This window comes from Pristiophorus japonicus, chromosome 5, assembly GCF_044704955.1.
Source record: "Pristiophorus japonicus isolate sPriJap1 chromosome 5, sPriJap1.hap1, whole genome shotgun sequence".
Classification (NCBI taxonomy): domain Eukaryota; kingdom Metazoa; phylum Chordata; class Chondrichthyes; family Pristiophoridae; genus Pristiophorus; species Pristiophorus japonicus.
In genome coordinates this window covers 20387118-20409719 of record NC_091981.1, presented here as the reverse complement: position 1 = coordinate 20409719, position 22602 = coordinate 20387118, and the positions used below count along the sequence as shown (strand labels likewise).

The following is a 22602-nucleotide window of genomic DNA, read 5'->3' as shown; positions in this document are numbered from 1 at the left end:
CTAACCAACACTTAGTAATGTCCAAGATTTCTACTGTTACTGTGTTATTTTTAAGAAAAAAGGAAATGGTTAATAAATAACACTGCATACTTTCAATTTCAAGTTGTTGATCCTAACATAGTTCACCAAGATAAATGACGAGAAGAACACCTCGGAGCATATAATTGGTACCTAGATATTAATGGTTCATGCCTTTACCCCGGGCAGGGGGGGGGGGGGGGGGGAAGGGGGAAAGAGGTTATTTATTACCTAAATAACATTTTGTTGAAAAATATTCTAAAACTCATTTATAAAGGTTTTGTTGCTGTAAACCAAGCTAGAATGCTGTTTTACAGAAGTTATTTGAATGAGCAAGTGACCATGATGGGTAAAGTAAAATGGGAAAATTAATGCTGGTAAAACCATCAGTTTAAGATTGTAAAATTATCTTCCTCAAACCCTAAGGGATGCATGGAAATTAACTAAATACAAGAATCAATATTGAGAAAATTACTATGATATTTCACTGAAGTTCTACAAAATGGAATTGGGCAATTCACAGTTTAAGTCATCATTCCACTATTGGGATCATATATAATACCAGCACTCGCTGTGTTATTTCTTAAAACAATATAGATTCAATTAGGGCATGTGACCCACCATATTCCCCTGCAGTTGCAAAGCTTTAAATATTTTATTCAACAGATAAATTTATGTTTCAGAAGAGTACGTTACATTTCATGTTGCCACTCCACAGTCATGGTTTTCCTATTTTAATCTATACAAAATTCAATTTACCTGGCTTTCTTTCCCTCTGTTGGGACAGGCTCTAGAAACCGCAGTGAATTGCAGAACACCAGGAAACAATGCAGAACAATTTCCCAAGAGCATTATTGTCTAGGAAAGGTTTTGTTAATATAACAGCTACACTTCCCTCAGTTCCCTAGTTCTTCGGAACTTTAGATTAATTTTATTAGTGCATATGAAATGCATTAAGAAATATTTTTACATAAAAGTCATTTTGGGGAATCAGCAGTCTTTTGCATATTTATATTCTGTTTTATGCTGAATAAAACATGATCTCCTAGGGAAACAACATTTTTATAAAGCACAACAATGTTTCCATACTAAATGCTATACAGATGCATGATATACAAATTATTTTTTGTGAAAATACACTGGAAAAAATGTTTTCTGTGCATTGTGTGTCGTGAAATTGTAAACAGGTTCGTTCAATGGTTTATAATCTTCTTACATGCAGTTACAGAGGAGATCTTTCCCAATTGTTGGCATGATTCATTAATATTACATTACATAGATATTACATTCCCTTAATTTTCAATTTTTTTCCCTACTCCTACTCCTTTCTTTTAGGTTTTCCCAGAAGTATATGCTGTTCTGCAGCTGATGGTGCTGGTAATAATTGACTTTCTAATTTTCGTTTCCTTTCCATATGGTAATTGATAGCAAGCTTCGACGTGTACAACCATGTGTCGGTCTTAAGAGTGCAACACAATGCCGGAACGATACAACTCGCCATCCTAGGATGGAGTGCATCTTAAATTTAAAGCATGGTTCAGACTGCTGAGTTTACAAGAGAGAATAATCCATAATGGATTCATTCCAGAATGAATTTAGCAATCTGATTCCTTTCCCAAAGAATGAAAGCTTATTCTTCTGATTTTATTTTGTTTTAGGTCAGTACAAATGGGCAGGTAAAAGGTTGGTGTCAGCATTATATCTACTCATGTGTCTATGTAAATAAATATGCAAGCGGCAGACTTGACATTTTTTTTTTGCTTTCTGATTTACTGCATTTGAAAAGATCTTGAGAATTGAGGTAGTGTGAATAGTGCAGATCATGTTCTAGTATCTGAAATAAACCACATTTTAATTTATTCATGGGATGTGGGCATCAGTGACAAGGCCAACATTTATTGCCCATCCATAATTGCCCTCGAGAAGGTGATGGTGAGCCGCTGCCTTGAACCGTTGCAGTCCATGTGGTGAAGGTACTCCCAACAGTGCTGTTATGGAGGGGGTTGCAGGATTTTGACCCAGCGACGAAGGAGGAACGGTCGAGTAACATTGGGCCAAAATTTGCTCCATTTTTGGGAGCAACTTGATTTTTTTGGACTATCTTAAAAATCGCAATTCTGCACATTTAATTTGTGCCAGTGTAAGTGAGTTAATTAGGATTTTCTTTAGTTTGTTTTTTTTCGAAAAGGGGGCATTACCAGCCATCTACGCCTGTTTTGGCCATTTAAGCTAGTTTGGACAGCTAATAGTTACTCCAAACTAACTTAGGCCAGTGTATGTGGCCACTTGTGGCTGCACAGAAAAACCTTGCGGAGAGTTAAGAAATCAGCGCAGGTAAGTACACTTAAAGCACAAGCACTAAACAAAGCACAAAAATAAACATTCAATAACAAATAAAAAATATAAGGAAGCTGAGAGGACCGGCACCTAGCACCAAGACTTACAAAGCACTAAACAAAGCACAAAAAAGTAATAAGCAATTAATTAACACATAAAAAATAGAAAGAACCCTGCACCTATAGGACCAAGACTTACAAAGCACTAAAGAAAGCACAAAAAGTAATAAGCAATTAATTAACAAATAAAAAATAGAAGGAACTCTGCACCTAAAGCACAAAGATCAAAGTAATAAGCAATCAATAACAAATAAAAAGGTCGGTGAATCGGCAAGGCCCCAAGGTCGGCGAGGTTCTGCGGTCGGTGAGTCGGGACCCTGAGGTCGGTGAGCTACATGTGTGCAGATTTCACTCGCTGCTCCGTCGGCTCCGAACAGCCTCAATCCCGGGGGATGCCGTGCCGCTCTGCTCCGCTCCCCGCCAGCCGACACTCCGAGCCCTGCATTATTGGTGAGGAGTAATCACCTGGAGAAGTCCTTGTGGATTTAGCTGTCAACAGTTCTTTCTCACTGTGTAGATCTGCTCCCGGTGATATACCCTCAACCTCCTACTGATTACAACTCAACTTGCATGCATGTGCAATTGAAACTCAGAAGTAAAATGAAAAATGGACCACATAATTAATCAATAAATAAATAAAGCAAATTTAAAAAAAAATAGAAGTCCTACCTTCAGTGGGCCGCCGAGGGAGCCCATTCTGCCAGGGATAGGGGCGGCGCGATTCGGGCCCCTCCCACACAGCCTGCAGAGCACACGCAGAGATTCTGGGAGTGAGGAGCTAATGCACATGCGTGCATGTGCAGAGGTCCCGGGACTGTTTTCAGCACCGGGACCTGGCACCGCCCCCGAATCCAGTGGCCACACTGCGCCACCATCGAAGAGAGACTAGGGAGCGGCCAAACTCAGCCTAAAGATTTTTGGCGCCCTAATCGATGTACAAAAGCGCCGCACCTCTGGTGAGTGCACCAGAAATCTCTACTTGCCAAATTTGGGCCTATAAACACAATGCTACTGTTCTTGGTACAGTGCACCATTGTAAAATGAGCACAGAGGAAAACTGTTAAATGAATAATGATTCTGCCAAGTAATTTTATTAATTTAAGCATTTCATTATTTTATCAGTTTTAACTGTTGTATCAGGTTTGGCAATAAGCTAACAATGGAATGCAAACTGGATTACAATTTGTGATCATAGTATTATTAAAGGTTTAGATTCATTATCGAAAAGGACAGGAAGCAATGTAGAGTAAAAATACTTAATTGGAGGAAGGCAAATTTCAGTGGGATGAAAATAGATCTGGCCCGGGTAAATTGGAATCAAAGATTGGCAGGAAAAACGGTAGTGGAACAATGGGCTGCCTTTAAAGAGGAAATAGCTCGGGTACAGTCGAGCTACATTCCCACTAGGGGGAAAGGTAGACAACTAAATTCAGAGCTTCCTGGATGACGAAAGTATCTAGAGTTTAGAGGTGATCTCATTGAAACATACAAATTCTTACAGGGCTTGACAGGGTAGATGCAGAGAGGATGTTTCCTCTGGCTGGGGAGTCTAGAACCAGGGGTCACAGACTCAGGATAAGGGGTTGGCCATTTAGGAGTAAGATGAGGAGAAACTTCTTAATTCAGAGGGTGGTGAATCTTTGGAATTCTCTATCCTAGAGGCTCAGTCGTTGAGCATACTCAAGACAGAACTCGATTGAATTTTGAATATTAAGAGAATCAAGGGATATGGGGACAGTGCAGGAAAATGGAGTTGAGGTAAAAGATCAGCCATGATCTTATTGAATTTCAGAGCAGACTCGAGACACCGAATGGCCTACTCCTGCTCCTAATTCTCATGTTCTTATGAAAGAGATAGAGAGTAAAAAGCAGAAAAAAAAAGAGTGCATATGACAGATGTCAGATCGAGAATACATCAGAGAATCAGGCTGAATATAGAAAATTTAGAGAAATGAAAAAGAAAATAAGAGACGCAAAGAGTGTGTATGAGAATAGAATGGCAGCTAAAATATAGGGTAATCTAAAAGTCTTCTATAGGCATATGGGGGTGGGGTTGATTAGGGACCAAAAAGGAGAGATTGGAGACAGAGGGTATGGCTGAGGTACTAAATCAGTACTTTGCATCTGTCTTCAGCAAGGAAGAAGATGCTGCCATAGACATAGTAAAGGAGGAGATAGAAGAGATACTAGATGGAAGAAGAATTAATAAAGACGAGGTATTAGAAAAGCTGGCTTTACTTAAAGTAGAACAGTCACCAGGACCGGATTGGGATGCATCCAACAACACTCGGGGAAGTGAAGGAAGAAATCGCACATGGACTGGCCATTATCTTCCAATCCTCCTTAGAAACAGGGGTGGTGCCAAGTAGCTGAGAATTGCAAAATGGTCAAAAAAGGGTGTAATGATAAACCCAGCAACTATAGACCGGTCAGTTTAATATCGGTAGTGGAGAAGCTTTTAGAAACAAAAATCAGGGACAAAATTAACAGTCACTTGGGCAAGTGTGGATTAAGTAAGGAAAGCCAGCACGGAAAGGCAAATCGTGTTTAATCAACTGGATTGAGTTTTTTGATGAGGTAACAGAGCGGGTTGATAAGGGCAATGCGATTGACATGGTGTACATGGATTTCCAAAGTGCCACATAATAGGCTTGCCAGCAAATTTGAAGCCCATGGAATAAAAGGGACAGTGGCAGCATAGATAAGAAACTGACTAAGTGAAGGAAACAGAGAGTAGTGGTGAACAGTTGTTTTTTGGGCTGGAGGAAGATATACAGTGGTGTTCCCCAGGGATCAGTACTAGAACCACTGCTTTTCTTGTTATGTATTGGATGTGGATGTACAGGGCACAATTTCAAAATTTGCAGATGACACAAAACTTGGAAGTACCTGCATAGTGAACAGTGAGGAGGATAGAACAGTGAGGAAGACAGACAGACAGGCTGGTGGAATGTCGGACACGTGGCAGATGAAATTTAATGCAGAAAAGTGCGAACTGATACATTTTGGAAGAAAGAATGAGGAAAGGAAATATAAACTAAAGGGTACAATCCTAAAGAGGGTGCATGAACAGAGAGACCTAGGGGTATATGTGCACAAATCGTTGAAGGTGGCAGGGCAGGTTGAGAAAGCGGTTAAAAAAGATTACGGGATCCTGGGCTTCATGAATAGAGGTATAGAGTACATAAGCATGTAAATTAGGATAAAGCTGTTTAAAACACTGGTTTACGAGAGTGATTCCAGGGATGAGGGACTTCAGTTATGTGGATAGATTGGAGAAGCTGGGGTTGTTCACTTTACTGCAGAGAAGAGTGAGAAGAGATTTGATACAGGTCTGAACAGAGTCGATAGAGAGAAACTGTTCCCATTGGCAGAAGGGTAGAGAACCAGAGGACACAGATGTAAGGTGATTGGCAAAAGAACCAAAGACGACATAAGTAAAAAAAAATTTATACAGTGAGTGGTTAGGATCTGGTATGCACTGCCTGAAATGGTGGTGGAGGCAGACTCAATCACTGCTTTCAAAAAGGAGTTGGATAAGTACTTGAAAGAAAAAAAAAATGCAGAGCTACAAGGAAAGGGCAGGGGAGTGGAACTAACTAAGTTGCTCTTGCAAAGAGCTGGCAGGGGCTCGACGGGCCAAATGGCCGCCTTCTGTGCTGTAACCATTCTATGATTGTCCTGTAAAAACGATCACAGTTGTTATGGATGACTGAAAGTGCAGTTACAATGAAGTGGAGTGCTTACCCATTCCTTTCCCGCTCCGATCTGACCGTCTGAGATTTTAACTTGCAGATGGCAAAGACACCCACCCGAAGTCGGCAGAGTTTAAATATGCAGACCGGGTTTTGATGAAATCTGTTATTTTAACTGAGGCCTGAGCGGGGGAGCAGTTGAGGCTTTGCCGAACCTGCCGGGAATAGGAGCCAGGGTCAGAAGAGGTCGAGTCAGGTAAACTTGATTTTCTTTTTAGGTTTTCTTGTGGGCCTGGAGTGCTCCTTTGGACCCTACAAGTAAACCGTGGGCCTCTCGACCCTGGCTTCCATCTCTCCTCCCTTGATCGCAATTGCAGAGCTCACCCTCACCACTTATCTGACTGCCAGGGACCATTCCTGTGGGTTCCAGGCAGCAGTCTCCTGTCACCCGCATTCTACCTCCTGCCAGCGGTCAGGAGATGATTTCTGTCCGAGTTTCTAGCAGTTTGTTGCCAAACGGTTTGTATGTTGCTAAAATAACATCAGTGTTCTTGCTCAGGCCAACATCCCCAGCATCGAAGCACTGACCACACTTGATCAGCTCCGTTGGTGGGCCACATCATCCGCAAGCCCGACACGAGACTCCATAAGCAAACGCTCTACTCGGAACTCCTACATGGCAAGCGAGCCCCAGGTGGGCAGAGGAAACGTTCCAAGGATGCCCTAAGTGGAGGAAGAGCATCCGGAAGGGTATGGAGCACCTCAAGTCTCGTCGCTGAGAGCATGCAGAAATCAAGCGCAGGCAGCAGAAGGAGCATGCGGCAAACCAGACTCCCCACCCACTCTTTCCTCCAACCACTCTCTGCCCCACCTGTTACAGAGACTGTAATTCCCGCATTGGACCGTACAGCCACCCGAGCACCCACTTTTAGAGTGGAAGCAAGTCTTCCTCAATTTCGAGGGACTGCCTATGATGATAATGATAAGTTATAAGTATCACAAATCTTTAGCATTAGCATGATTAGGTGGTTTTCAAATCTAAACAAAAACAGTTGCCACATTTATTGCCATAAGTCCCTGAGCTGTAGCACTTAATGAGATGAAAAAGATGGAAAAATTACTTCATTTTCACACCTAGAGAAAAACACTTGTAAAAAGAGCTTAACACACTGCTGATTGGCATAAAGGGCTCAACACATTGGCTTTAGTGAGGCAGTGCAACACTTAAATGAATTTTGCAATTCATTTCAACGTTTTATTAATTCAAGTTATTCATATAACAGGGACAGCTGTCATTGGAAAAGATAGGAAAGGGATTTATGCATGGAGGTTTCATTCTCTTAAACATTTTATTCTCTTTTCAGTTATTCATTTAAGTGGGCTTGACTATTAAGATATTAGGCGTAGAACCCATTTAAGTGTAATTCATTTGCAATTTGAAAAAGAAGATACATTACTCAGTACCGTGATACAATATCTTAAATAGAAAAATGTGAACTATTTGTTCACACTGATGAATATTTCTGAAATCTAGTGAATCTCTCATAGAACCTTTAAGTGAAGTGAAAATATGAACATTCAGGATTCAAATTCCCAATGTGCCCACTTTCTATTTTTTAAATAATGGATTTGTTTTTCACTGGACTGGGTGCTGTGTTGATCTTTCAATTCTAAAATCATGTCATCCCAAAATAATGGGATAAAAGCCATCTTTGCTGGTTGTGTGAAATTAATTTGGAAATCAATTCAGTTCCTTGATCTCAATCTAATTCCGAATAATAATGGGCCACAGCTCAAAACCCACCTTAATTTGGCATTCAATTTGCATTCTCTCAAAAAATCCACAGGATGGCTGGTATAGAAAATGGAAAACTGACATTACCTGACTTTGTAATGAACTATAACTGACTTGGGAAGGCTTGATGCTGAAACTGGATTTCCAAATGAGAAGTGCTTAATTTCTAAGAACTAATCTCCCTCAAATTGCCAAGCACAAAATTCATAACCAAACTTGCAGTACTTTTTTATGTCTATAGTCATTTAAAAAAAAAAGAAAAAAGATTACTCTAACGTCTTATAGTTCAACCTATTTAATCATATATACTCTTGTCTTTTCCCATGAGATATTATAGACCTGTCTATTGTCACTTGCTTGTCGTCAACTACAATATAATTGAATCATTCTCTCTCTGGCTTATCCACTATGCATCATATTTCATAGTTTTTCCAAGATCAATATACTTTACTCCACCATCTTCCACATCAAGGCCCAAATTCACAGACACTGCTCTATACTCCCTAGGTACCACTACTAAAGTCTCCGACTCTTCCCTTCCTCGACTTCTCTGCCTCCATTTCTGGGAATAGACTTTCGACCAGTATCCACTATAAGCCCACTGATTCCCACAGCTACCTGGACTGCAATTCCTCCCACATCCTGCAAGGACTCCATTCCATTCTCCCAATTTCTCCGTCTCCATCGCATCTGCTCTGACGACGCCACCCTTCACACTAGTGCCTCTGACATGTCTTCCTTTTTCCTCAACCGAGGATTCCCCTCCGCCGTGGTTAACATGGCCCGCGACCGTGTCTGTTCTATTTCCCGCACCTCTACTTTCACCCCTTCCCCTCCCTCTCAGAACCATGACAGGGTTCCCCTTGTCCTTGCCTTTCACCCCACCAGCCTCCATGTTCAACGGATCATCCTCCGTCATTTCCGTCATCTCCAGCATAATCCCACCACCAATCAAATCTTTCCCTCCCCTCCCAGCATTCTGAAGGGACTGTTCCTTCCGCGACACGCTGGTCCATTCCGCAGTCACTCCCAGCAACCCCTCCCCTTTCCATGGCACCTTCCTGTGCAAGCGCAGGAGATGCAACACTGCCCTTTTACTTCCTCCCTTCCGACTATCCAGGGCCCCAAATACTCCTTCCAGGTGAAACAGTGATTTACTTGTACTACTTTCAATTTAGTATACTGTATTTGCTGCTCACAATATGGACTCCTCTACATTGGGGAGATTGGGTAATCGTTTTGCTGAACACCTCCGTTCAGTCCGTAAGTGTGACCCTGAGCTTTCGGTCACCTGTCACTTTAATTCTCCACTTCACTCTGATATCTCCGTCATTGGACTCCTCCACTGTTCCAATGAAGCTCAACACAAGCTCGAAGAACAGCACCTCATCTTTTGTTTAAGCACTTTACAGCCTTCTGGACTCAACATCGAGTTCAACAATTTCAGAGCTTAACCTCTGGCCATCTTTGGCCTAATCCATCCCCCGCGATCGGAGATCCCCCACGAGGACTCCGATCCCCAACATGTGGCTTCCCGCCACCCATGCTGCTGCTCCTGCAACCCCCCCGCCAAATGTTTGTTTCCGAAATATCTGCTTGTATATGGCACATCTCCATTATGAGGTGTTTGTTGGCCCAAACTGGGTGCTTCCTGTTCTCTTCATCCTTCTACTACTTTTCAAAAATCAAACCATGCACATTGAATAATAGGATGAGTCACTTTATTTACTTATTGACTGTTTGGTGTAAATCAGGTGTTCTAATTTCACTAAAATTCATTCTATTCATACTCAGATACCGACCCTTCAGCCACTCAAATGCAAGCGTTACTCACAATTGATTTTGGATACCGCAGACATCTTGATCACATCCATTCTGCCCCATTTATACAAATAATTCATACAGTGTACATCTTGTTGCAATTTATTTGTCATTTGATTCCCAACAGTAGTATCCCCAGATATTTCATGTGGATCAACTTCTCCAAAAACCTACCCTAATTTAAATTGCCAAGCCAAGAGTCGCTGTCTTTACTCCTTGTTCAAAATCAAGTATTTGTCCTGGCTAATATGCATATGGATTCCTCTTATCCTATTGAGTTGCATTCTAAATGAGTATTTCTAACTATCACTATTTACCAGCCTTGATAGCTCCTCCTCTAGTTTCCCTTTTGTCTCCACTCTAATTTTTTTTGAAGCATAGCATATAAGCACTGGTTTATAAGTTTACCATTTCTATTGTACTGCTTTCAAAGTAGCGATCTATTTCATCTCATGAATTTCTAAAATTCTGAACCCCGCAAAAGATAGGAATACATGAAAAAGAACAGGAAAAGGGCTGCACATCCAGATGCAGTGCAAGTTCTGTACACTATCCTCCTCATTCCCAGCCCTCCCTAACATGCATCATGAAATCTGCTGGGAGAAGTAGAAAGAGGGAAAAAAACAAGGCCAATTTAGGAACAAACACTGAGAAATTCCTCTCTGATCCCTCTAATGGCAATCAAGAAAGCTCCAGGACATCATGACGACGAGCAGACACAATCCCCAATGACCCAACTACCATCTATATTTAGAGATAAAAACAAAAATACTGAGCCTGTGTCAACAATAGCTTCCATTATATAATTCATTTGATGTAGAAAATGCCACAAGGTGCTTACAGAAGGGGGGGGGAAATAAAACAAATAAAAAGGAATGAATGCTGAAGCATGGAGAGATAGTTAGAGGATTTGATTGAAAGCTTAGTTGAAAAGAGGCATTTTGAGATTTTCTTTTTTAAGATGGAGAGATGTGGAGAGGAACATAATTCAGGAGGACACTCTTGAGAGAGGGGCAAGTGTGGCTAAAGACAGGGTGAAAGGAGGATGTAATGTAAAAAAGACAGAAAACCAAAGGGTGGAAGAAAGGATACAAGACTGGAGAAGACAGCAGAAATAGGATCAAGTGAAACCCCGGAGGGAAACAGGATAGGGCAAAGAAAGATGAGAATCCGGATAATAAACTTAATCCATTTGGGGACAAGGACTCAATGTAGGTCAACATGGATGGGAATTTTGAACAAGTTGGAGTTATGGAGAATGGGAGATGGAAGCCCAGCAAGATAGAGAAATTGACAAAAGTATGGATAAGGGTTTCAGCAACAGTGGGATGCAATAGGGACAGAGGAGCAAATGTTCCAGATCTGTAAGTATGTTGTGTTGGTGGTGAATGTGGAGTTTGAAGCTCAGCTCTGGGTCGCACAGGATGGCAAGAGTTTGCATTGCCTGGTTCAGACTGGATAAATAGCCAGGGAGAGGGTTATCGAGTCAGTGGCAAGTTTATGGCAAAGGCCAAAAAGGATGGCTTTAGTCTTTCCAATATTCAATTGGAATAAATATTGATTCATCCATGACTTGGGTGTTAGACAAGCAGTGTAACAGTGAAGAAATGGCCATGAGTTGAAGCGAAGTGATAAGAGTAGTAGAGTTGAATGATACCACCGAGGGGCAGAATCTAGATGAGGAAGGAATAGGGACAATGATTAGATCCTGGGGGTTCTCCAGAAGTGGCTGCAAGGTAGCAGGAATTGATGCTGGAGATACTTTACCTGTGTTTGGGCAAGTAGGATTGAGCTACACGCGGGTAGTCTTAAAAATCTATTCTTGGGGTGTGGGCGTCGCTGGCAAGGCCAGCATGTATTAACCATCTCTAGTTGCCCTGAGTGTGGTAGAGCTTCTTCCTGAAAGCAATTTGATACAATTGAGTAGCTTTCTAGGTCATATCAGAGAGCAGTTAATAGTCAACCATCTTGATGTGGGACTGGATGTAGGCCAGACCGGATGAAGACCTCAAGGTTTCCTTCCCTAAAGAACATTAGTGAAGCAGTTGGTTTTTATGAAGATCTGACTGCTTCATGGTCACTTTTACCGACACCAGCATTTTATTTCAAGATTATTTTTTTTTTAAACAAATGAAATTCTCAAACTGCCATGGTGGGATCAGAAATCATGTTATATGAATTACTAGTCCAGTAACATAATCACTATGTTGAACAACAGAGCAGAGGCAATGGAGGAAGATGACTTTGTCAACCATTAACACTGAAGGACAAGGAGGGATAACGCATCTGTCACAGTGGATGTCGTTCATGATTTTGGCCAAGGTTGTCTTTGTGCTGTGATGATAGTGGAAGCCAGACTAGATGGATCCAATTAGGGAGCATCATGTAGTGTAACATGACTCTGATTGGTTCTATTTCAGCCATACTGGATCACTGTTCGAATCAATGATATCTTCTCTTTTCAACTTCAGCCATTTGTGCCCAAGTGGGACACCAATGCAGAAATATGAATGATGCATCAGCAAAGAACAGTGCAGTGGGAATAGTTTTAGATTACTCTAGCAAAGAATACAGCATAGACACAATGGGTCAAATGGCTACCTTCTAGGCTATATCTTTTTATGGTTTTGCAGAAAGATAAATATACCCTGTCCTATTAAGGCAATTCAATCTCCACAGATTAACAAAATCCGAGGGGCCGAAATTGATCAACTCACCGCCGACTGCCACCGACATTCCTCTGGAAAATCCACTCACTGCCACTTTTGAGGTGACCTGGAGTGGGTGGGAGGGGATAGCCGCTGGGAACTGCCCGCTGATGTCAGCGGACGGCCGAGTGGCGCAACTGACCTCCTGCCCGCCAAGCTCCCATATTGATTCGGGCGGGAGTCAGCGGCAGAATGGAGGTGGACCGTTGCGAGAAGGCTGGTCTGTCCCTGACGGCAAGTATGAAAATCATTGAAAAAATATTAGTGAACATTTTTTAATTGGATTTTCCACAGCAACTTACCTTGATGGGGTCCCCTGAAGGTCTTCCGATAGTTTAAAACATTTTTTGTTAATGATTTTTATTTTTAGGTCTTCGACCCTCCGTGACTCCATCCTTGGCGGCAAGTGCCTCTGCCACCAAGAATGAAAGCTCCCGCCGGCTGCCACCCAGATTGGCGATGTAAGTCCCTTATTTGCTGCCCACCGACCTTCGAGGGATATTCTTCATGAATGTCCCACCGAAAGTAGTCAGGTACCTCAGCGGCCATCTGGGCAGCACTTGGGCAGGCGGAGGCCTTGGCCAAATTCAGCCCCATAGTCTTTCCACAACTAACTGATTCTTAGGTGGCTTTCAGGACCATTGACCCAATTGATTTACCTCATCTCAAGTGTTAGTATCCCTCTTCTTCCCAATAAATAGGCACTTAAGATAAGGAAAGGCAGCCAATGTTCAGACTATTGATATGCTCGAACATTGGATGGTTTCCTCCAATTACACGTTCAACAGAATCATAAGCCCTTGCATCATTTGTTTCATTTATTAATTTAAAGATGTCTGGCTTCATCAATATTGATACACACAGTTGAGTGTGTTTGGACCTACAAATAAGATCTTTGCTCCCTGAATCTCTAAGCAGCCTTACTTCAGCTGATCCAGTCAGCCAAGTTTCCCCGCAGGAAACTTGGGAGGATACTGAGAAGTGTGGAGGAACAGAGGGACCTTGGAGTGTATGTCCACAGATCCTTAAAGGTAGGACAGATCGATAAGGTCATTAAAAAGGCATATGGAATGCTTTCCTTTTTTAGCCAAGGCATAGAATATAAGAGCAGGGAGGTTATATGTTAGAACTGTATAAAACTAGTTAGGCCACAGCTAGAGTACTGTGTACAGTTCTGGTTACCACATTACAGGAAAGATGTGATTGCACTAGAGAGGCTACAGAGGAGATTTACAAGGATGTTGTCAGGACTGGAAAATTTTAGCTATGATGAAAGATTGGATAGGCTGAGGTTGTTTTCTTTGGAACATGGGAGGCGGACGGAAGATTTAATTGTGGTGTATAAAATTATGAGGGGCCTGGATAGAGTGAATAGGAAAGACCTATTTCCCTTAGCAGAGGTGTCAATAACCAGGGGGCATAGATTTAAACTAGTTGGTAGAAGGATTATAGGGGAGGTGAGGAAAAAAGAATTCACCCAGAGGGTGGTGGGGGTCTGGAACTCACTGTCTTAAAGGGTAGTAGAGGCAGAAACCATCGCCACATTTAAAAAGTACAGTACTTGGATGTGCACAAAGAGCCATGACCTACAGGGCTATGGACCTAGTGCTGCAAGGTGGGATTAGGCTGGGTAGCTCTTTTTCAACCGGCATGGACACGATGGGCTGAATGGCTTCCTTCTGTGTGGTAATTTTTCTATGATTGTATGAAAGTTCTTCACATCACAACACAACAGAAATTCTGCCTTTTATTGGGTGCCAAGTCCCCTCACATTATCCAGTACAAGGGTTGTATTATCCTATGTGCTGTGATTCAGTCTCAGTGATGACAGGAAAATAAGGAAACACACAGACAAGGTTGGCACTTGTTCAATGTGATATTCTCTGTGCATGTACTGTGAAGCTGATCAGAAACTGCTTCTGCTTTTGTAACCAATAGCCTTTCTAGTTATATAAAAGGGCCCAAGTTTCGGGCCGCGCCTAGAACGGCGCAGCCCCAACCGGGACGCCCGTTTTTCGCGCCACAAAGTGCGGCTAAAAAAAAACTTACAGATTCTCCGGCTCCCTGCTGGTCCTCTGGAGTCGGGCGCGGCGCAGCATGAGCTGTGGGGGGCAGAGCTAGGTCCCTGCGCTGAAAACAGTGCCGGGACCTCTGCACATGCGCGCTACAGTGGGCGCGCATGTGCAGTAGCTCCAGGCGCCCAAAACTGTGTGGGAGGGGCCCGAAGCACACAGCCTCTAGTCCTGGCCAAATGGCCTCACTGGGACTGCGTGCATAAGGCTGCCTCCCACGCCCAGTTCCTGCTTCCTCCCGACCCGACTCAACTCCCCTCCCCCTGCGCCCCCCTCTCTCCCTCGACCGCCCTCCTCCCCCTCCCCTCGCTGTCAGAAACACAGACACTGACAGACAGAGCGTGAGAGACACACACAAACAGACAGACAGAGAGATAGAGACACTGACAGAGACACACTGGGGGGGGGGGGGGGGGCATCCCAGCACGCTGTTGGAGGGCTCCCAGTGCTGCAGTCGGTAAGTAGAAAATGTTTTATTTATTGATTTTTTAAAAATTATTTATTAATTTTTTTTGATTGATTTATTGGTTGATTTATTGATGTTTTTATCATTTATTATTGATCATGGCTCTTTATTTGTAAAACTGAAGTGTTTAATGTTTGTAAACGTCCCTTTAAACCCCCCCGCCATTCCCTACGCCTGATTTGTAACCTACGCCTGATTTTCTAAAGTGTAGACAAGGTTTTTTCGAGCGTATAAAAATCTTCACTTACTCCATTCTAAGTTAGTTTGGAGTAAGTTTTCACTGCCTAAACTTTGAAAACAGGCGTAAGTGGCCGGACATGCCCCCTTTTGAAAAAAAAATTCTGTTCCAAAGTGAAACTGTTCTAACTGATTAGAACTGGAGCAAACTAAATGCCGAGAATTTGAATTTCTAAAATACTCCGTTCTACATCAGTTGATCCAAAAAATCAGGAGCAACTGAGGCCGAAACTTGGGCCTATAGGTACAATGTCCCGAACCCAGCTGCCAAAAACCAGAACTGTCCAAAAACCGGACATTTTTGAGGCAGCCAAGATTGCGACATTGGGCGGCGAGGGACGAGGAAACCGGTAAAAAATGCAGCGCCGTGGGGGGGGGGAGCGTGGGCAGTGATAATCGGCGGGCAATGAGGAGTGGCGGGCAGCGAGGATCGGTGAGAAGCGGAGGATCGGCCGGCGGCAAGGGGCGCCAACAGCGAGGTCCAAAAACCAGCAAAATCCTAAAACCGGCATGTGAATATGATCGGATTCGTGTTATCAATACCACAGTATAACATAACAAAGGGAGACCCCTTATACCAAACCGACAATATCGGTGAAGTAAGAAATCGAACACGGTTGCGTTACTATCAACCCTCTAGACAGGTGATTAAAATTAACAATAGTACCAAAGGCATTGACATAACCGACTGTTATAAAAATAACCAAGTGGTTTTATGTCGAGGTACACTAAGAATGACGGATGATGATTGCGGATTCCACCAAACAAACAGATGCATGCTGAGTATCACTCCTCTCGAACGCGATTCCGAAACAATCGCTGCTCCACAAGGGAATGGAGATTGGTGCATGAACACAGCTGCAGCCAACCTGACGATTAAAACCAGGGGAGGAGTCACCCCCTGTGTCATCACCAACCCTAACTTCTGTTTCAGGCCCATGGGAAAAATAGACATAAATGGATACCACATACATCCCGAGACAGCGGAAATTATCCACGGAACGGTCACGGATACCCTCCGAGAAGGGTACAAGGAGGCGGTATGGGAACCGCAAGGAAAAAAGATACCCGAATTAAGTGAGGAACAATTATAATTGGTGCAAGGAATCCAAAACCAAAGACGACAGTATATCCAGCTGATGGAAGAAATAGACAACCTACAAAGAGACACTAACGCGATTGCTGGCCGACCAGCCTTGGTACTCAAAACTGTCGAACATTGGACTTAATATTCAGATCCATCCATGGATAAGGATTATATCACATGTACTTGTAGTAATACAGGGCCTGGTCCTGATGGTACTGGTAGGGTTAACCTGTGCACGAATTAAACGGGCCAAATGACACGCAAGGGCATGCACTATGATTAAGACAATAAGGGACGAAAATTTAAACAGTCCTGCAGGAAAGACTTACCTTATGTAGCCCTGCGGGAGAAGTCACAAGAGGTCCTGAAGTTTGGGAGATGGCCACCCAGGCGAACGGACATATCTGGAACTTGCCCACAGGGAAGTAGTTTTGGGGGAATATGGCCTACTTGGCGTATAGTCAAGGGCCAAAGGGGAGAATTGTAAGAGAAAATTGGCATTAGGGGTATAAGCGAAATAAGGTTTAAAGTGCCGGCTTCTACATTGGCTCAGCAAAAGGGACAGAAGGTCTGTGGCTGACCTCACATTCTAACATATTCCAGTACCAAGGACCTAGAGGCCTTTGATTCAACATTGATGTACTAAAACACGAGATAACATTAAGGTACGTCCAGTCCGACCAGATAAGACACCATGGAAAACTCTAAACAGATACTGTTAAGACTCTGTGAAAAGACTCTAAACAGACTTTTAGGCGCTATGTATAATCAGCAAATTCTAACCCAATGAGGTCATCCCAGTTAAGGTCTAAAGGTTGCCTTGAGATCTTGGTCTGTCAATCCAAAATATTACTAATAAGGTAACCCAATTAGAGATTGAGAGAGGTCATACCGGGGGGGCGAAGGGATCTATGAAATGTATAAATGATGTACAATTTTGCTATTGAGGGAACATCTCCACGCACAGGCGGCTGTGATGAGAAGTGTTCCCGGACGTCCATAATTAAAGATTCGTTATACCTTGCCATCCGTCTCGTCTAATACTTCGAGGGCTGCTATGTGGGTTGGGACGCGCGTTGACCCTTTATGTCAAAGGGCCCGCTCGTGGGAAGAGAAGCCTTCCCATTTTCCCCTTCAGTCTCGAGGTTGCCGGATTTCGGACAAGAAAACCAATACGTCTGAAATCCGGCAAAATCTGAAAATCGACACGGTTTCAGTCCGGAGGTTGCCGCTTTTCAGACGTTGTACCTGTACTCACACAAGAATATATTTTCCCTTACTATCCACCATAACCTATCCTTTTTAATCCCACCATGCAAAATTATGAATGTTTATGATGCAGCTACACTCTTGTGCCAGCTAATTACTCTTTATTCCTTAAATGTCAAATATGGATATTGGAAATTCCTCCATGTTGAAGCCTGAAGAATTCTCTGCCGTTTATTCTTACCAGATGTACTAACTTTTAACTCAAAAGTTTTATTACTAGGATCTAAAGGATTCTGATGGGAATTTTAACCGAAAAATATAAATAGCTTGCCTTAATCATACAACTAATTTATTTTATTCTTTAAAAAAGGCACATTGGAAACTGTGGTTTCTGCAGTCATCTAGATTTTACATTACGCATCATAAGTTATCTCATTACTGTTCAAACTTCTTTCTAAAAAGTGGGTAACAGAGAAACCATCAGTATATTCATGGTGCTGTAAAGATTTAAAGCATTGTTCTACGGCATCTATAACATCAAAAACACATACCTTCTCAGGACCTCAAAACTACAGAATTCCTCACTTCCAGGGTATGTGCAAGGAAAAAGTGTAGAAACTGGTAGGGAGAGCGGAGTCTAAAGTGAGTCAGAGAGACCAGGAAAACTTTTGATTAAACAAAAGGGTCTTTGTTCTTGTCTACTTATTCCAGGCAGGGCTCCTGTTCCAAATCGCTAACTACTGTTTTTTTCACAAAAAGGTCATCATCATAGGCGGTCCTTCGTATCGAGGATGACTTGCTTCCACGCCAAAGGGATGAGTTCACAGTTGTTTCAAAGAAGGACCTAATATCCCAGGACCCGAACTACGTGCCTGTGCGTGGAATTAAAAAAAAATGTGTGATGGCCATTGCACACCAGCCACCACACGGGCTTGACCGAGCTCGGTCTTGGTCCAGTGGCAAGGATTAACAAAAAAGGACATTAGATGCACTGTCGGAGGTGCCGTCTTTCGGACGAGATGTTAAACCGAGGCCCTGTCTGCCCTCTCAGATAAAACGATGACTGTCCGAGAATATTCTCTGAGCTTTTATCAAAAAAAAAAGTGCACATTGGCAGTGTTTCTGCAAAGATTAGAGTGCATGGGAAAATTGGATGAATTTAGTGCCCAAGATAGTCATACATTCTGTCCAATTTTTTTTTACTAAAACTCAGATTTTATATTATTTATAATGAATTAGTAAAATATATGGCAATTTGGGAAGCAAAGGAGTTTCTTTGAGCAGTTGAGAGAAGCGGGTACTCGAGTGCACCAGCAGTGGGATTACATCATGACAAATTTACATAAGCAGTGAATACACACAATATTTTTCAATATTATAGGTGAGAGTACATCTTTCAACAATGTTCAAGTGAAAATATATTCCTTTAAGTAGAAATATGAACATGTTTATGTAGATCTTCACTCTAATGGAAAAACAATGTCAAAAGTAATTGGATTCCCACGAAACAATTTATTTTGTAGCTTAAAAAAAAATCAGTGAGAAAGTAAAGAAAGGTTTTTATAATTAAATGGTCAAAAGTATGTATGTTAAGATTAGTTTCCTGTATCAAAAAGTGTAGGTTAACCACTGCAGGAATGGGCAGAAACAGCAGTTGATGATTAGAAAATGAGTAGAAGACAGCCAGGTGAAAATCACGTCTCTCAGAAAGCTGCCAAGTCTATAAGAACATACTCTCTTAGTGATAACAGCAAACTCCAACAAGTTCCATTGTGTTTCGATTGACATGTAGGATACTGACACAAAGTACATTCTAAAATATTTTCAGGAAGTCTTTTATTTCTATAGCAAAAAGCATCTGTCTTCTATAAGGGTGTACAAATTTAGAAAAAAAGTGAATGCTCTTTCTCAGTTGATGTCAAAATAATGTACTAAGCTGAGACAATTTGACAGTTAGAAACAGAGCTGATCACAAATTATATTTTTGAATTATGTTTTGACATTTTTTTTTAAAAGAAAAAAAGAGACTTGCATTTATACCATGCCTTATTGCATGACTCAGAAATGTCTCAAAGTGTTTCACATGGAACAAATGATCCTGAAGTGCAGCTACTAATTATGTAGGCAAAAGTAGCAACATTTATACCGAGCAAGATTCAACTAACAATGAGATGAATTTTGGTGGTATTCGTTGAGGACACTTGCTGACCAGGACACCTAAAGAACTCTCTGGTCTTTAAATAGTAGCAAAGGATATTTACTTTGTACTCATCATGCACTCCCAGGGATTGCGGATCGGAGCATTTCTCTGCGGAAAGCTTCCGACTGCAAATTCAGAGCCATTGCATTCTACATAAATTTAATTTGCATGTGAAGCTAGACAATTGTACAATGTTATTTGATGTGCTGTTCTGCCAGGTTTTAAGAAAAAAGCTTACAATCATCCAGAAAATATATAGACACAGTCCTAATTTGTATCACTGTGTAAATTGTTAATGAAAAGTTAATCCTCATTGAGAAACATGCTCAAAGCTTTTGTTACATGTGTCAAATCAAAATTCAGGGAAAAAGGAATAGGATATGTCGGTTGGGTGAGATGAAGAAAGATGGAAGGAGACGTGTATAGACCTGTACAGACCTGTTGGGCCAAAAGTCCTGTTTCTGTGCTGTAAAATTCTATGAAATGCTATGTAAATGTGATGTCAAACGCCATGTTTTGAAAACAATGTCTTTCAAACAGTAATTCAAAATCCTCTCAAAACTGGCAGAACATTTTATAAATTATAGCAGGTTTACATTACAGTACAGGTATAATGTCTCGAAACCGGAAACCTCAGGACTGAGGCCATTCCGGTTATGGGGATTTTCCGGATTTCGGAGAAGAAATCTGATGTCCCGAATCCAGAAACCCCTTGGCCGAGTTTCGGGTATTTCCGGATTTCGGAGACAATCCGACGTCCCGGATCCGTAATTCTCGTGGACGATTTTCGGGTATTACCGAATTTTGGAGACAATGAGATATCCCGAATCCAGAAGCCCTTGGTCCGAGTTTGGTGTGTTTCCGAATTTCGGAGCATTACATCCAACGGCCTGAATCCAGCAACCTCGAGGCCGGGACGAGCATTTTTTTGGATTCCTGCTTGTAAAAAGGTATGTACAGCTTAAAAGTCCAGTTTTCGGGAAATATTTCCAGACTCCGGACAACGACTCTTGCAATCTGAACAATGTTCGGTTTTTGGACAATTCTGGTTTTTAGAACTCCGAATTTCGGACGTTCTACATGTACTATAAAATTGCTGAATATTTGTTATTCTATTGCAGCTAATTATCTGATGAAGAGCCCATTTTTCATGAGTAAACTTTAACAGTAGCTCTTATGTAACAACAGTGTCTATTATATGACAAAGCTTAACTACAGCTGATGCGAATAAAATTGGTTTGGAAATATGGGAGTGAACTCATGTTCCAACATTTGATGATGCACTACGTTAGCACAAGAACACCATTACCTTTCTGGGTCTTGTCTAACCTTCGTGCTCTAGATTATTTTTATTCTTGTACCTTACATCACTCGGGGAGGATCCCAACTGCTCATATCTCCATGTATCTATTCTTACCTGGGATCTTGGCAAGTACGAATGAAATCAATAGCAAATCCTGTTTGGTAATTGTTTTTAGCTACTAAACTTATCTTTGCCTGCCTCCATAATCTTTCATTCCAATCTTTGGAAAAATAGAGCATCATATTTGACTTTGCTTTAAGTTAAAAATATCAAACAAATTTATTAACCAAGAGATAAACAAGCACATCAGTCAAATCATAGTTATATATTTACAATAGACCCTAATTCTACCTAATCCAGAAAACAAAAAAGGTTGCAACTCTCAGAACTAAACTAATATTTTGTAAGTAAGTGTTTCATTTCCTTGAATTTTTTTTACCACTGCTGCAGCTAACTATTTCTTGGAAATTGAAAATTGATGTTTCTCACTTGTAGAAGTTAGAGTTACTGGTTCAGTTCAAGCTGATTCCTAAACAGATTCAGATTGTGAATGCTGGCTGAATACCAATACAGGTTGAGTATCCGAAATTTGGAGTTCCAAAATTCGGAATGTTCCGAAATCTGGACATCGCGCTGATCCGTGGAGGGGTCATCCGGAATCCGGAAAATGTTTCGAAATCTGGACATTTTTTAAAATGGCGATAGCGGTATTTTTTCGCCCCAAATACCGCTAATCACTCCGCTGCGAGAGGGGAGGAAAACATCAAAAAAAATTCAGAAAAACAAAAATTCACAAACGATTCATAAAACCCTTACTTACTAAATCGCTGAAAAATAATTTTAAAATAAAAACTTTAACTTACCTTTTTTGCATGTCTTCAATGCAGATTTTTCCCGGCTACTGACGCTGCCGCTCCCGGACCCTCCGCCACCCCAGATCCTCTGCCACCAGCCCACCACCCCCTCCGCCACCCCGGACCCTCCGTTAACCGCTGCAGCACCCTTACACCTCTGCCCAAGCGTTTCTGGATTTGGGACGTCGGAAAGACGTTACGAAATCCGGAAATACCTGAACCTCGGCCCGGGTCTTTCCGGATTCAGCACATCGGAAAGACGTTCTGAAATCCGGAATGGCCTCTGTCCCGAGGTTTCCGGACGCTCTATCTGTACTGGTATCAAAGTACACTCCCCCTTTATATTTAGACGGTACAGGTTTAAAAATATTTAGAAACCCAAGGATAAATAGAGCGTTCACTCCAGCATTCATCTTAAAAGGTTTTGTTATGCCAACTTCATACCCGTGAGGCCTTAAATATGAATTATCTAGAGGTGTAAACTGAGTATTAGGATTTATTTTCTTAACTTGAGGAGAGTTCACATCATACGCAGCTTTGGTATCAACGTTCTGGCTCGAGACCGACTCAAACTCATTTCATAGAGACCCTTTTTCAATTGTTGAGGGGGAAGATTTTTATTCTATAATTCTAGGCTGTATTCAAACTCAATTCCGAGAGGTGAAACCACTCAGTGCTTTCTCAAAATCTTAATGGCTACAGTGCTGAACACTTAACTATTTTGGTGATAATGTGGGCATC

General features: G+C 41.9%; 1 protein-coding gene across 1 annotated transcript in view; it reads right to left on the bottom strand.

The window, feature by feature from the left end:
- Nucleotides 1-22602, bottom strand: part of lyrm4 (LYR motif containing 4) — a 250750-nt gene that overhangs the window by 94734 nt on the left and 133414 nt on the right. The gene's annotated exons all lie outside the window — the stretch shown is intronic.